The following is a 14443-nucleotide window of genomic DNA, read 5'->3' as shown; positions in this document are numbered from 1 at the left end:
CCAAAACAAGGAACTGGAGCGAGATGTTCATAATAGCAAGCAAAGTGAGCAAACATTCTAAGAAAGAATATGCTTCCAAGAGAGAATGATTACTAGATCAGGGAGAAAGCTCAGTAACTCAAAGGGCCCTAATGCACAAAGAATCAGGGTTCTTATGACACAGAGGACTTGGGTTCATTTGCATAGCACAGAATTACAGATATTCTGCACTTGCCCTTTTACATGTGACTCTATACACAACTTCATGCTTGGCATGTCTCATTGTAGCTTAAATTCCTGCTCAGGAGGGTGCGTTTTAGAATTAGAATGAGTCACTGTACTACAGTGGTGTTATTTAGGGCTCTTTGCAGAAAACTCTTTCTCTAGCCTGGATGCGCACCTAACATTCCAGCTGGGCAGACCTTGCTAAGGGATCACTCCTCAGAAAGTTGGGAGCACCATAACCATGCTAGAGCTGTTAGTCAGAATAATGATCCCTTTAGGAGATCATGTACTTTTCCTTCCCAGAATCCCTGTCCTCTAGCACAGTCACTCTGGAGACATCATTCTGTTGGGGCTGCCTACTTCTTTAAGTCGGGATTCAGGAAAGCAGAATTTTTTTCTTCTGTCTGTTTTCTAAGCACTCAGTTCCTAACCCTTTGGGCCTCACTCTTTCTCTCAAGCTCTCCTTCCCACCATGTGGCTCCTTGTATGTCCCATGGCTGACCTCCACTCCTAGCTCTCTTCTCCATCTTCCTCTTTAAGGCAGCTGCCAGGATTCATAACATTCTTGTCCTGGGGGCTGTCTTTTACATTCCAAAAAGATTGCCCTCAGGTTTCCTTTTGAGTCTGTTCTTAAACACTTTCATTAACAAGGCTAAGGATTCCGAGAGGCTGCAATCTCTGGGCGTGCTTGCATGCACCAGTGGGAGGCTTTAGTTGCCGTCAACCAAGGGCTTTCCAGCCTTCTTTTTGATCAACTGCTTTTTTTGCTGATGTTAATTTGTAAGTTTTTACACAAGGCCTTCTAACTTCATTAAGAACTGGAGGGTTTCACCCAGAACCCTCTAGAACTCCAAGACACTGTGCAACACGTGGAAACCAGAAACTAGGTGCTGTGGTTCTAAGGAGAAACTGTAGAAACTGAGACATGAGAACCTGCAGTAAGAATCCAGGTCCCACCTGGAGGAAGCCAGGTAAAAATTTATGCCTTAAGCATCTTGTAAGCCTGAGCTCTGGAGCACTGAGAGAAAGCTTTAGTGTTAAAGCCTACCTCTCTTGACTCTGTTAATTGCTCTTCAGAATATAAAAGAAATTAAATAACAACCTCTCCAATTAAATAATAGCAGCTACCACTTCCTGTGGTAATGAGAGTGATAGATCTCCTGTAATTAATCCCAAGCCCCCAGGAGCTGCCTTCACCCCTTGGAAATAGCTCTCAGCCATTCTCCTTTCAATGGAATGCTGATACTTTCTAGGTGCTTTTTATGTTCAGTGTGTTATTAATACCCAAAATACCTCTGTGTAAAACATTAATTGCCTGCCTGCCAGCTCACACCTGATTCTGAATACCTGACTGTTGGAGCTAAATCCATCAGCATGCTTTGCTTGGTGGCTGACCTCACGGGTGGTATCTAATGGAATCTGTGACTGCTCTGCCCTGCACTCTTCATCATATACAGGAGATTCATCAATATCACGATCACCCTCAAGAAGAAAAACACATTACACGACAGCAGAAAGCAGACAAAAGCAGGGCACTGTCTCACTTGTGGGTGCTCCTTGTTTGTGAGCCAGCTTCCTGGGGAGCAAAATAAAGAGATAATGGCTTTGGTATAAAGCTCAGCTGGAAGTTAAAGTCTGTAAGGGAAGGACTGCTAGCAACTCCCCCCTCACACACACCCTTTGTCTGAGGAAGCAGTTGGAGGAGATAGGAGAGTAAGTCAGCCAAGGTGCTCCTTGACTGGCATAGAAAGTCTGAGATATCTGTTAAGGAGATCTGCTTCTCTCTCTCTCTCTCTCTCTCTCTCTATATATATATATATATATATATATATATATATATATATATATATATATATATATATAGCCATATGACAACCTTGGATAATATTCTTCAGATTCTACCCATTTTTTTTTTCTTTATTTGACAAGGTCTCACTGTCCTTGAACTTGACAAGTAGGTAGACTGACTAGGCAATGAACCCAGGAACCTATCTGTCTCGACTTTCCCAATGCTGAAATCATAAGTGCATGCCAACATGCTCAATTTTTTTAGGTTAATCGCAATCAAGCCATTGAGTTTGCCAAGGCAAGGACTTTACTGAGTAACCTGTCTCCCCATTCTCTTAAGCACGATACCTTGCATGATTCTTAAATGATCAAAGCTAATATAATCCTGACTGGTATTTACAAACTGTGATCTTCCACTACAGAACTCCAGCCTGTATCCATAGCTACACCTGCCATCTTCTCAACTTGGCATTTGGGGTATCCAGTTTGGTTTTGTTCAATAGAAAGCACTAAGTGTTAGGATTTTACCCCTCTCCAGCTGCATGACAGCACATGCGGAGTTCAGGAGCTTATGTCTTACGTCATGTCATCAATGTGTGCTGGTGATTACATATGCGCACGGCATGGTCACACAATCTGCACATGCATTGCATAGCTCTGTAAGCCCACCTGTGCCTTAAAGAGCCATGACTCAGACCCCACCCACTCTCTCTATTCTGTTCTCTCTTCCCTCACCATCTTTCTCTCTACACACATGCTCCTTCCCCAGGCCTGGTTCTCTTGCTCGCCCCACTTCCTCCTAATAAAGCTGTGACACTGATACCGGGGTTCATCAAGAACCAAGGCTGTAAAGGGATTGCAGTGTGGGTAAAAGAACTGAAATCATCTCAGATGGTGGTGTCCACAGTGGTCCTGTAAACAATCCTGTGACTACCATGGAATGACTGGAACTTTCACACAGCTGGTTAGCACATTCCTCAGACCCACCAAGCCCCACACTGAGCTCTGAGTTCTCTGTTCCAAGCCTTCTCTTTTCGACCTAGAGAGTCCACATCAATCTGAGGTCATCTTGAGTCTACCTTTCATTACAGACCTGCATTCTCAGCAACTCTTCTTTTCAGCCTCCAGAATGCACCCTCACCTACACACGTCTCCTGCATCCATTCTTGACCAGGCCATGGAGATCTCTCTGATGGGTGACTGAAAAGATCTCCAAGTTTTCTCTTCCCCTTACTCCTAGAAAATACATTGCTGACACATAGAATGCAACCCAAGTCCCCATTGTCATTACAAAGGTCTGTATCATCTAGACCCTGCCCATCTTCTTACCATTGTAACATTTACAGCATTAGCTACCTGTTTCCTTTCCTAGAAGAGCTCAAGCTCTCCTTGTAAGCAGACCATACTTATTGTCTTAGGACCCATGCTATAACTATTTCTTTTGCTTGCAAAGCCCTTCCTGGGACCATAAAATCTTGTTCTCTTTATTGAAGAATCACTTTTGTGTGTGTGTGTGTGTGTGTGTGTATGTGTGTGTGTGTATGTGTGTGTGTGTGTGCGCGCGTGTATGTGTGTGTGTGTGTGTGTGCGCGCGCGCGCGCGTATGTGTGTGTGTGTGTGTGTGTGTGTGTGTTTGTCTGTATCTGTGTGTGTCTGTATGGATATGTGTATGTGAGTACAGGTGCTCACAAAGGCCAGAAGGAGGCACTAAATCCCCTGGACTTGGAGTTACAGACAGTTGTGAAGCTCTTGATGTGAGTGCTGGGATCTGAATTCCTGTCCTCTTTAAGAACAGCAACTACTCTTAACTTTTGAATCTCTCCATGGCCCTCCTTTCAATTGGTTGATTTCAAATTAAAACAAAGAAATGAACAAAACCACTAAAAGATGCTATTCAGGGCATGCCTTCTTAAATTGCTGCTGGTGCACTTTCTATCATGTGACCCTCTTATTTAGTTTGTTGTGTATTCTTTTGTCTGATTGCATATATACTTGTTTATTTTGATCTTTATGAGTCTAACTGTAACACAGAGCCTAGAAGGCCAATATTCTCATTCCTCTTCTACCTAAGAAAATGACAGAGATGTAAAGATATTTATGACTATATATTTAGAAATAGTTGACACAAATTGCTATGTTTTCAAAATTATCTACATTATAAGTTAAGAAGAGACAAAGGCAGCATTTTGATTGGAGAATGCATCCTAAATGAATGAAATACAGTCTCCAGCACTTAGCAGCTCTGGGAGACTGAGGGGAATTACCGTGCTCACATATCTCTGCTTTGTTATCTGTTAAATGGTGATCATAATTGTGCATATTTCATAGGATTTGAGAGGATTAAATTAGAAAATTTGTATAAAGTGCTCAGCAAATTGCATAGCAAAGAGGTTATACCCTATCGGTATTATTTGCAATTTTATTTGAAATGAAATTATTGGTGTTGTTAGGGTAGGGAACTGAAAAATATAAAAGAAAAACTAATAATGCCCAAGGTATTTCAATTTATTTGATGTAAGTTCACTCCATTTAGAGTTATGAACATTTGTTAATATTACAGAATAAATTCTTAGGTGTAGAACACAGACTCACAGATAAATGAATGAATGTATAACCTAAAATGTAATAGAATAGAAAAGTTCTATTTAAGTCAAATTAATTTGTTTACTCAAACATGCATTTATTGATCACCAACTGTGTGCCGCTATTATAGGCAATGTGGAAACTACAGAGAGCAAAGCAAGCACACCTCAACAATGTTTATATTAAGAAAAATACTAAAGGAAATAACTTGTGTGGTGCCTTGGGATTTTATATAGATTTTTCACCAATGACCTCATTGACAAGATGACATTAAAGAAAACTTTAATAGGAAGTGAAGGAGTAAACTGAGTAAATATCTTGGAAACAATATTCCTGATACAAAGAAAATGTGTGCGATGGTCCTGAGGTGAGAGATACCTAATGACTAAGTGGCAGATAGGCACTCAGCTAGCTCTGCTAGAAGATGATGTGGGACAGTGGCAGAAACTGAGGACAGTGAGGACCAGATGTGTTAAACTACCAGGACCATGAAAAAGGCTTGACTTCTACTGTGGCTCAGAAAGAAACCTTTCAAGGAGCCCACTGGTAGAAGCACAGCTTTGAGAAGAGTAGATTTCAAGTGCACAAGCTGAAATGCCAGGTGACCTGATGGGGATCAGGGTGGGAAAAATGGCAGTAGTGACGCAAGTGATCAGATTTGGAACTAACCCACTAGCAGATAACACGCAGGCATGACATGAAACAGTCCGTGAGGGCGCCAGGGTGAAAATGCAAATTTGGGGACAGCCATTTTATGAGCTTCATATGTGATATGCCCATGGGCACTTTTCATTTCAAAGATAATCTCTTTGGATTGTGGTTATCAAAAACCTTTGTGAATCTCCTTCATATCCCTCTCAATAACAATGACCATGCCATGACTTTCAGGGCTTTCTGTCTGACATATGGACAGGAGAGCAGTATTTCTCACAGTTTGTTTCTTATAGCACTTTCCCAAATTGAATGAATGTTATAACAAAAAGTCCATAAAAAATTATTAAAGACAAAACTAAGCAAAGTATTTTTGCTGAGGTAATCCCATGGTTTAATACATTATTGCACATTATGAGATGTTCAGGAACAGCATGCTAGGGTGTTAGTGGCTGCATTGTGTTCCCCCCAAATTTTCATACTGAAATCCCAAACTCAGTTGCCCAAAATGTGGCATGAGAATAGAGCTCCTGAAAAGGTTATTAGGGTAAACTGAGGTCTGATGATCAGGGCCCTAAATCAACACAAATACTGTGCTTACAGCTTTTGTGCCTAGGATGCAGACACACAGAAAGGGAAAACTATGATGAGACAGGGGGCTGGGGGTCAGCCGTAAGTCAAGGAGAGAGGTCTTAGGGGACCATGCTGGCATCTTGATCTTGACTCCTAGACTACAAAACAGTGAGAAAATAAGTCTTTGTTCAGCCACCATGATTGGTATTCTGTTGTACAACACAAGGTAACTAATAGAGACATGTTCTCCATTTTACAGAAGTTCCGCTCCCTGCCTGAGCATGGATAGAGAAGTGAGGTCTCTTGGGAAATATAAGAGGCAAGGTTCAGGTAACAGATCACCAAAAAAGCACTTAGAAAAACAGATGAATTGACTTTGTAGTCACTACAGGGAAACTTAACCAGGGAACAGAAACTGAAGGAGGAGAATACAATGTTTCACATAAGATATCCTCGGAAATATGCTTTAAAGATTTATTTTTTTTATTTATGTTTATGTGCATGAGTTTCTCTGTATGTGCATGTGTGTAAGGGTACTCTCTGAGACCAGATTGGGGTGTATGCTCCCATGAAGCTGGAGTTACTGGCATTGGGAGCCATCTAATTAGAGTACTGGAAGGGTAGCTGGTGCTCTTAACCATCAAGCCATCTCTCCAACACTGAGTAGTATTTTCTTATTTGTTCTAAGAATGAGAACATTGATAAAGGCTTTAAACCAAGGCACAGAGACTACACTCAGGTGAGGTGAAGCATGCTTCCCAGTTGTCCAGAGGTGGTACTTTATGGTGATATTTTATTTGTACTGAAATATGATTTTATTTTTATGTTAATAAAAAAGTTGCCTGGGGGTCAGAGCTATTAGCAAGCCATAACAAAAGCTGGGCGGTGGTGGTACATGCCTTTAATCCCAGCATTTGGTAGACAGAGCTAGGTAGATCTCTGTGTGTTCAAGGATATAGCCAGCATTGGAGACACACGCCTTTAATCTCAATACCAACCATAGAAGACCTGGAGGTCTGTACAGATAGGCAGTGACTAGGAAGTCATGTGGTTGGGTTTAAAGCCAATGAGAAGACAGAACAAAAACTCTATAAAAAAAGACAGACACAGGAAGTAGGTCTCTTTTGGAAAGGTAGGACCACCGCGAGAGTGAAGGGTAAGGTTTTTAGCTCTTAGCTATTGCTCTGACCTCTTGGCTTTCATCTCTGTATTGGCTCTGTGTTTCTTATTTAATAAGACGGTTGGTTACATCTACAGTACTTTATCATCAGCCAAGTGGCTGATGGGATTTGAAGGTGAGATGGATTGAACTTTAGGAAAAATGGGGAATTATAACATCTGCCACTTCTTATGCTTATGCCGTCCTATTAGCAGCCTATTCTGGTGGTTTCTTAGAAGAGACCTGCTGGATAATTTCTGGAGGGTACGGCTTATAGCTTTTCCTTTATGAATTATTAAATAAACTGGAGATGTGAAGAATTAGAGGAGGTATGCTCTGGGATGTCTTTCTGCATGCTATGAATATGTGTTGCTATGATTGGTTAATGAATAAGCTGCTTTGGCCTATGACAAGGCAGCTTAGAGGCAGGTGGGAAATCTAAGGAGAGAGACAGGAAAGAGAAAGACAAAGTCTAGAGAGGCACCAGCCTGCCACCCAAGGAGCAACATGCCAGCAGATCAGTAAAGCCATGGAACACGTAGAAAAAAATAGATGAGTAGAAATTGGTTAATATAAGATATAAGAGCTAGCTAGCAAGAGGCCTGCCATAGGCCATACAGTTTGTAAATATTATTAAGCCTCTGAGTGATTGTTTTATAAGCATCTGAAGGACCACAGAGCCAGGCAGGGCTAGAGAAAACTTTCAAATACAGGGGTGCCCACTCTATGAACTCTATTGCTGCCTTATTAAAAACACTCTTGTTTAGGTTAGAAGGAATGTTTTCAAAACAAACAAACAAACAAAACCTTTGGTGTCAATCAGTGCTCCACATTGTTATTTTCTATTATTATCACTGAGCTTTATTATGATCCAAGTCATACTTCCCATTGTATGAGAGAGTGAACTGGGGCTTGGGAAAGGTCTTGTTCAAAAGGAAATTGCAGAGGACAGGTCTCAAGACTACTGCTTATTAGTTAGGCAGCAGAGTGAGAAGCATTGGTCTTAGTTACTTGATGAGATGGAAACTTGGCTATTCCCTCCATTTTGTTAATTGGTTTTGAAAAATAAAGGATATCACAAACCTAACAACACCACCTATGTGAAGCCTTGTTTGTTTTAGGTACTTCATAATTGTTTAAAAAAATCAAAAAATACTCAAGAGTGTGAGATATTCTCTTGGTAGCTGAGAGAAGCAGAAGTAAAATAGAAAATCAAATAGTTTGGTCTGGTTTTGATCAGTGGCTACCCCTGGGAAAACCAGTCTGAAGATGGTACCTAAGTAGGATGAATTTGGATAAAACTGCATTATCTCTCTGGGGTAAAAGACTATAAGCATCATTTTCAGTTGACCCTGGCTGCTGTGAGTAAAATGGAATCTCAAGTTTACATTGAAGAGTGGGAGCAGAGAGAATAATCAATATTTGATATATATTTTTAAACTGGATTTGGTGGGGCTGGTGAGATGAATGGCTCAGTGGTTAAGATTGTTTGTTGCCCTTCCAGTAGATTCAGGGTCAGTTCCCAGCACCACATTAGATGGCTCACAAGGGCCTTTAATTCAAGGTCCAGAAAAGCCAACTCCATCTTCTGGCCTCCATGGATGTCTCCACACATGTGCCATAAACTCACATAGAAACACACACAAATGGAAAGTATAAATAAAAACATTTAGAGTAGATTCACCCCATAAAATTGCAGCTTCTTTAGAAAAACAGATGTTATGATATGGAGCAGAGCTTTAGACCCTCATAATTATTTGAACCTATTTGCAGACTAACATACTTTTTTTTTTTTAATTTAAGCATGAGGTTAGCATCTCATATTACACGAGGTTTGCTAAAAGCATTGGCCAGTGCCATAGTCAGCCAAATGCCAACTTACTGTAAGAGAGTAAATGACATACCTTGTGCTTATGCCACACCCTTATCTATTATCAGCAAAAGCAAATTAAAAACTTCTCTAAACCAGGCAGTGGTGATATACCTTTAATCCCAGCACTTGGGAGGCAGAGCCAGGTGGATCCCTGTGAGTTCAAGGCCAGCCTGGGCTACAGAGTGAGTTCTACGAAAGGCACAAAGTTACACAGAGATCCCTGTCTTGAAAAACCGAAAAACAACAGCAACAAAAATCTGCTCTAGCTGGGCAGTGGCAATGCATGCCTTTAATCCCAGCACTCGAGAGGCAGAGCCAGGCGGATCTCTGAGTTGGAGGCCAGCCTGGTCTACAGAGCGAGATCCAGGACAGGCCCGAAAACTACACAGAAAAACTCTGTCTTAAAAAAAAAAAAAAAAAAAAAAAAAAAAAAATCTGCTCTAACCCATTATTCTACACTCTTCAGAAGCAGAGGACTGAAAAATAAAAAAGTTCCAATTCCATCTATAGAATCTATTAAGAGTGGTCAATCTGAGTGATGCTAATTGTGCATTGTGAGCTCCCTGTGAGCATCATGCACCTGCCAATCAGAATTGATGTACTGACCCATAAAGCACCTTTTTAGTAAACTGGAAAAAAATATCTTTGGAAAGTGATATTTTGCCTAATTGTCATGAAGTTACTATATTGTCCAAGCAAGAAAAAAACTCTTCCCAAAGTTGAAAAGAGATGCAAAATCGAGAAGTACAACTAAGGATCTTCTGGAAGATCCATCAGTAGGCCAGAAAACACCTAGAGAAGGTACCACTTTCATGGAGTCATTGAGTGGCATGGTTATGCATATAGTAAATGTAAATCCAGGATGCTGAGTCAATAAAGGAAAACAGTGATTGTGTGAAAGCAAATTCGATGGAGAAAGAAAAATAGTTCCATAGAATCAAATCACTTAAATGTGAAAGAGCAAAGTTTTCTATGATATTACCAGGAGAGCTAGAAGCAAGATGGGATGTGAGATGTAAGCAAGACAGGGAGAACCAATCAATGACTCCTGTGTGAAGAGGTGCATTGTGGTAAAGCCTATCCTTGTATAGGCGCTGAGATTTTGTCACTCAGATTAATGAAAAAGGCACAAATAAAGATAAGGATGTGTTAAAGAGCCCCAAGGAATCATATTATTTCACATTTGCCTAAAATTATGCAATACATGTAAGTGTATACATATATAAATAGCTTAAATGAAGTTATGATGCTTGGGCTGGCAATGTTCCCCACAAGAGCAAGAGACGACTTAACACAAACTCCAGCACCAGGCATGAGAAACTTCTGTTCAAGTTGTTGGCCAACATAAGACAAGTGAATCCCAAAACAAAATAGGCTGTTGTCATGGAAGTTGAAGATAAGTCTCTATTGCTGAAGACATCAACTACCTAGGGATAGCTGGGTAATATTAGAAAAGTCCAGGACCACCACTTTACCAGACCAGAATTTTTCCTAACTGCATTTTAAAACATATCTTTATATCCACAGATAAATGTAGCTTTTCACCCCTAAAAGAAGCATCTCTTTATAGCAAAAGGAGACTGTAGCAGGAATCTTAAGTTTTTATTAATAAAATCAAAAGCCAGGTATTGGGATGAACGTTGGAAGATCAGAGAATCAGAACAAGCCACAGCTAACCTCACCTGGCCAACTTCTCAGCTGGTCTTGTTTCCTCAGACTGGAAGCTTCTGTGTCCTCATCCCAATGGCTCTCAGCTGAACTACTGCTCGAAAGCCTGAAAGCTTAACCAGCCAAATCCTTAATCAGCCAAATGCTTCTAGTTTCTGGTCCTCACGCCTTATATATCTTTCTGCCTTCTACCATCACTCCCTGGGATTAAAGGCTCGCTTTCTGGGATTAAAGGTGTGAGTCACCATGCTTGGCTGTATCCTTGAACACATGGACTTCTGCCTCTGGAATGCTAGGATTAAAGGCGTGTGCTTCCACTGCCTATCCTAAGTATCTAGTGGTCTTTCTGTTCTCTGACCCCAGATAAGTTTAATAGGCTACCCAATATTTTGGGGAACACAATACCACCACAGGAGACAGAGAACTGTAACTGGTCATAATGCAAAGATCAACAGATCACAAGGAACCCAGACCCAGCAGACAGATCTAAACCACAACTCTTCTATTTAAGGAAGAGGGGGGTAGAAAAATTGTAAGAGCCAGAGGACCAGGATGTTTGATGTGATGTCTCCTATAAATGACAGGGAAGCTATAGCTATAACACTTCAACAATATGGCTGCCTAAGCAAGAACTGAATAGTATAATATCAATACATTTGCTAATGTGGAATGGGGACATCTCAAGGAGTCCTACCTCTAGACAAAGAACTACAGGAAACTAATGACTTCTGAGAGAGGGAAAATTAACCTCTCCTAGGGTTGCTGCCTAACTAATCTAGTTGGTTATCCAATACAAAGTGTTTAGGCCTGAAACCATACACATACAAGCAATTAAAGGGGAATCAGTCTGCTTGATTTATATATTCATATGCATTTATATGTGTGCATGTGAAAATAGCAATTAATGAAATAGAGGCCCTCAATTTAAGAGAGTAAGGAGAGCATAGGAGTTGGGGGGATGAAAGGGAAGAGGGATAGTGATGTAATTACATTTTAATTTAAAAAGAGAGACAAGCCGGGCGGTGGTGGCGCACGCCTTTAATCCCAGCACTCGGGAGGCAGAGGCAGGTGGATCTCCGTGAGTTCGAGGCCAGCCTGGGCTACCAAGTGAGCGCCAGGAAAGGCGCAAAGCTACGCAGAGAAACCCTGTCTCGAAAAACCAAAAAAAAAAAAAAAAAAAAAAAAAAAAAAAGAGAGAGACAATTAAATGTCCTGAGGACTCGCAGGGATTGTGAAGGTTCTAGAGACATGAAATCCTAGAGGAAGAAGAAGAAGAAGAAGAAGAAGAAGAAGAAGAAGAAGAAGAAGAAGAAGAAGAAGAAGAAGAAGAAGAAGAAGAAGAAGCTACATAAATATTAAGTCTACATAACTGCATAACTGTCAGGGCAGAGCTTCATCACATTTTTATTTTATTATCATTTTTTAGTCCCCACATCTCTTGCACTACTATTGACTGACCCAGGGAATTTTTCTTTCTTTTGATTGTTTTCCCTTTTTCTGGTCTCTTTTCATTCTCATTGTTCAAAACAAAACTTCAGATAGCTCAGGAAAAATTGAACATGCGGAATCATGTGTCCTCTCTCCAGCTTGGTCACCATGGCAGAGAAATATAAGCCCCAAGTTAAGTGCTTACAATAGGAGCAATGTCAGTCAAGGCTGCAAGCAGAGTCCCGGAAGTTGTAAGTCATATGTGTTAGAAGCGGCTGACTCACAGAACTGAGAACCTCAGATCATCTTGGCAGAGAGTGGTGGGAAAGAATCAAAGACATGCCCAGAAAGAGACCAGATGAGCCCAGGGCTGTGTCATAAACTTCAGGCAACAGGTATGTTTCATGCTACACTCTGGTGGGTTACCACAGGAGAACTTAAAACACTACATAATGGGCAGCTATATACAGGGTAGCAGATGTTTAAAGGAAGTCCCTATCTTGGAGAATGATGCCACTATTAAGGGAAAAGTAGAAGTTTTGCATTTGGAACAAGGTCGGGAAATTGTAAAAATACAAACATGCAGAGAAAAAGTCTGTAGAAAATTGAAATATTATAGCAGTGATTGAAAATGTTGGCAAAGAGGAAATAAAGTTAAAGACAGTCTTCCCAAAGTAGAACAAAATGACAGTAGGATGAAAAATGGCAGAAAAAAGATTAGAGTTTTAGAGGACCAGAGCAGCTCCCGTAACTGATTAGTGCTCTATAAAGATGCTGCCAGGAAAAAACAGACCACAGGAGGGTGTATTCTAAGGGAGAAAAATAAAAATTTGCTGCACTCCGCACATATGTATTGTAGTGCTGGAAAGAACATGCTGCCTACCTCCTAACAATGGAACCAAAGAATACAATAAAGCAAGATGCTATGAAATTTCCAGATGGCAATGAGTTCAGACCCTGTCTGTGTTGCTAGAACAAAATATATAACAAAAGCAACATGATGAAGGAAGGGCTGAGTTTGTGCACAGCTGGAGAAGATAGTCCATCATGGCAGGGAAGCCAGGGTGGCAGGAATGGAGGTGGTTGATCACATTGCATCCGTCATCAAGAACCAGAGAGAGGAATGCTGGCACTCAGCTTGCTTTCCCTTTTTTATTCAGTCAAGCAGTGGGGTAGGCCTTTCCAATTTAGTTCATGTAATCTAGATAATCTCTCATAGACATGCTCAGAAATTTGTCCCTAAGGTGACTACTCTAGGAACCTGTCAAGACTCACAATCAATAGGAACCATCAGATCAGATCATAAAAGTTTTCACAAAGAATGCAAGAGAAACACTCACAAATATTAGAAAACAGAATAATATTAGACTTCACCAAATCAATGTGGGGAGCAGTAGCACAGTGACTTCAACATTTTAACAGGAAGAGCCTTCTGTATCTAGCTCACCTATCGTTGAACTGCATTTTCTACTTAGCTAGCCTATCATTGTAGGATGATGAACCTCTTGGAGATTACTTACTCATGGATCCATTAAAGAAAATAAATGAAAAAAAATCTAATGCTGCCTAAAAATTAAGATAGTCCCACAGAACCATGAAGAGAAAACCAACGTATTGGTTTTGCATAGGCTTCATGGACTACGGTTCACACAGCACAAACAGAATAACTGAGAACACCATGGAAAACCATCAAGAGCTACAGAGGACAAGTAAATAAATGCCAGTCTAGATTAGTCACAATACAAATGACCTTATCCAACAGTTACCTAGTCTAACTGAGCCCTGAAAAGCTTTGTACGCTACCATAATGTTGGGTGTTGAATTTTTTTCTTAAACAGGGAATTATATGGAGAACAAATAAAACCAAAGCATTAAGGATAACACATAAACAATGTATTGTAAATTTGAGTGGAATTCATTCAACACAAGTCCTAATATATTTGGATCCACATTGTTAAGAGAGACAATAGACATTTATGTTCAAAGTTGGGGAAGGACACAACATTTCGCCTCTGAGGGAAGAATACCAATAAATACTATCAAAGACCATAAATTAAATTATAGTCAGAATATGTCATTTAACTGAGAATTGCTTTGTGCAAGTTTTTCTGTACCTATGTAAGAGGTCTTCTAGGACTGTGAGTTAATCTTTTCAGTAGCTGTTGGGAAGCTGTCAAAGGCGAACTTTTACAGAATTTAAGAGAAACATGTGAGCTACTTCTGAGAATGTTAAGAACAAAAAAAATTAAAAAGCTGAAAAGTCACACATGTATGCCTTCCTTTGTGGGGGGGGGGGCACGGACATGGTGTTTTAGTGGCTGTAAGGATCATTACAATTTCTGATTAGTTTAAAATGTGGGGGATGCTGAGGAAAATGAATGAAGAAACTACAGAGGCATCTCTTTTATATCATGAGCAGATTGCTGATGGAGGCCACAGCTTGAAAAGAGACTTGATTTTTATGAAATTGGGTTCTATTAGAAGCAGGTGCCCTCAGCCACTACCAATGCAAAGGC

Source organism: Peromyscus leucopus, chromosome 10 (genome assembly GCF_004664715.2).
Source record: "Peromyscus leucopus breed LL Stock chromosome 10, UCI_PerLeu_2.1, whole genome shotgun sequence".
NCBI classification, from domain to species: domain Eukaryota; kingdom Metazoa; phylum Chordata; class Mammalia; order Rodentia; family Cricetidae; genus Peromyscus; species Peromyscus leucopus.
The sequence above is the reverse complement of the archived record's forward strand: the minus strand, read 5'-3'. Positions refer to the sequence as shown.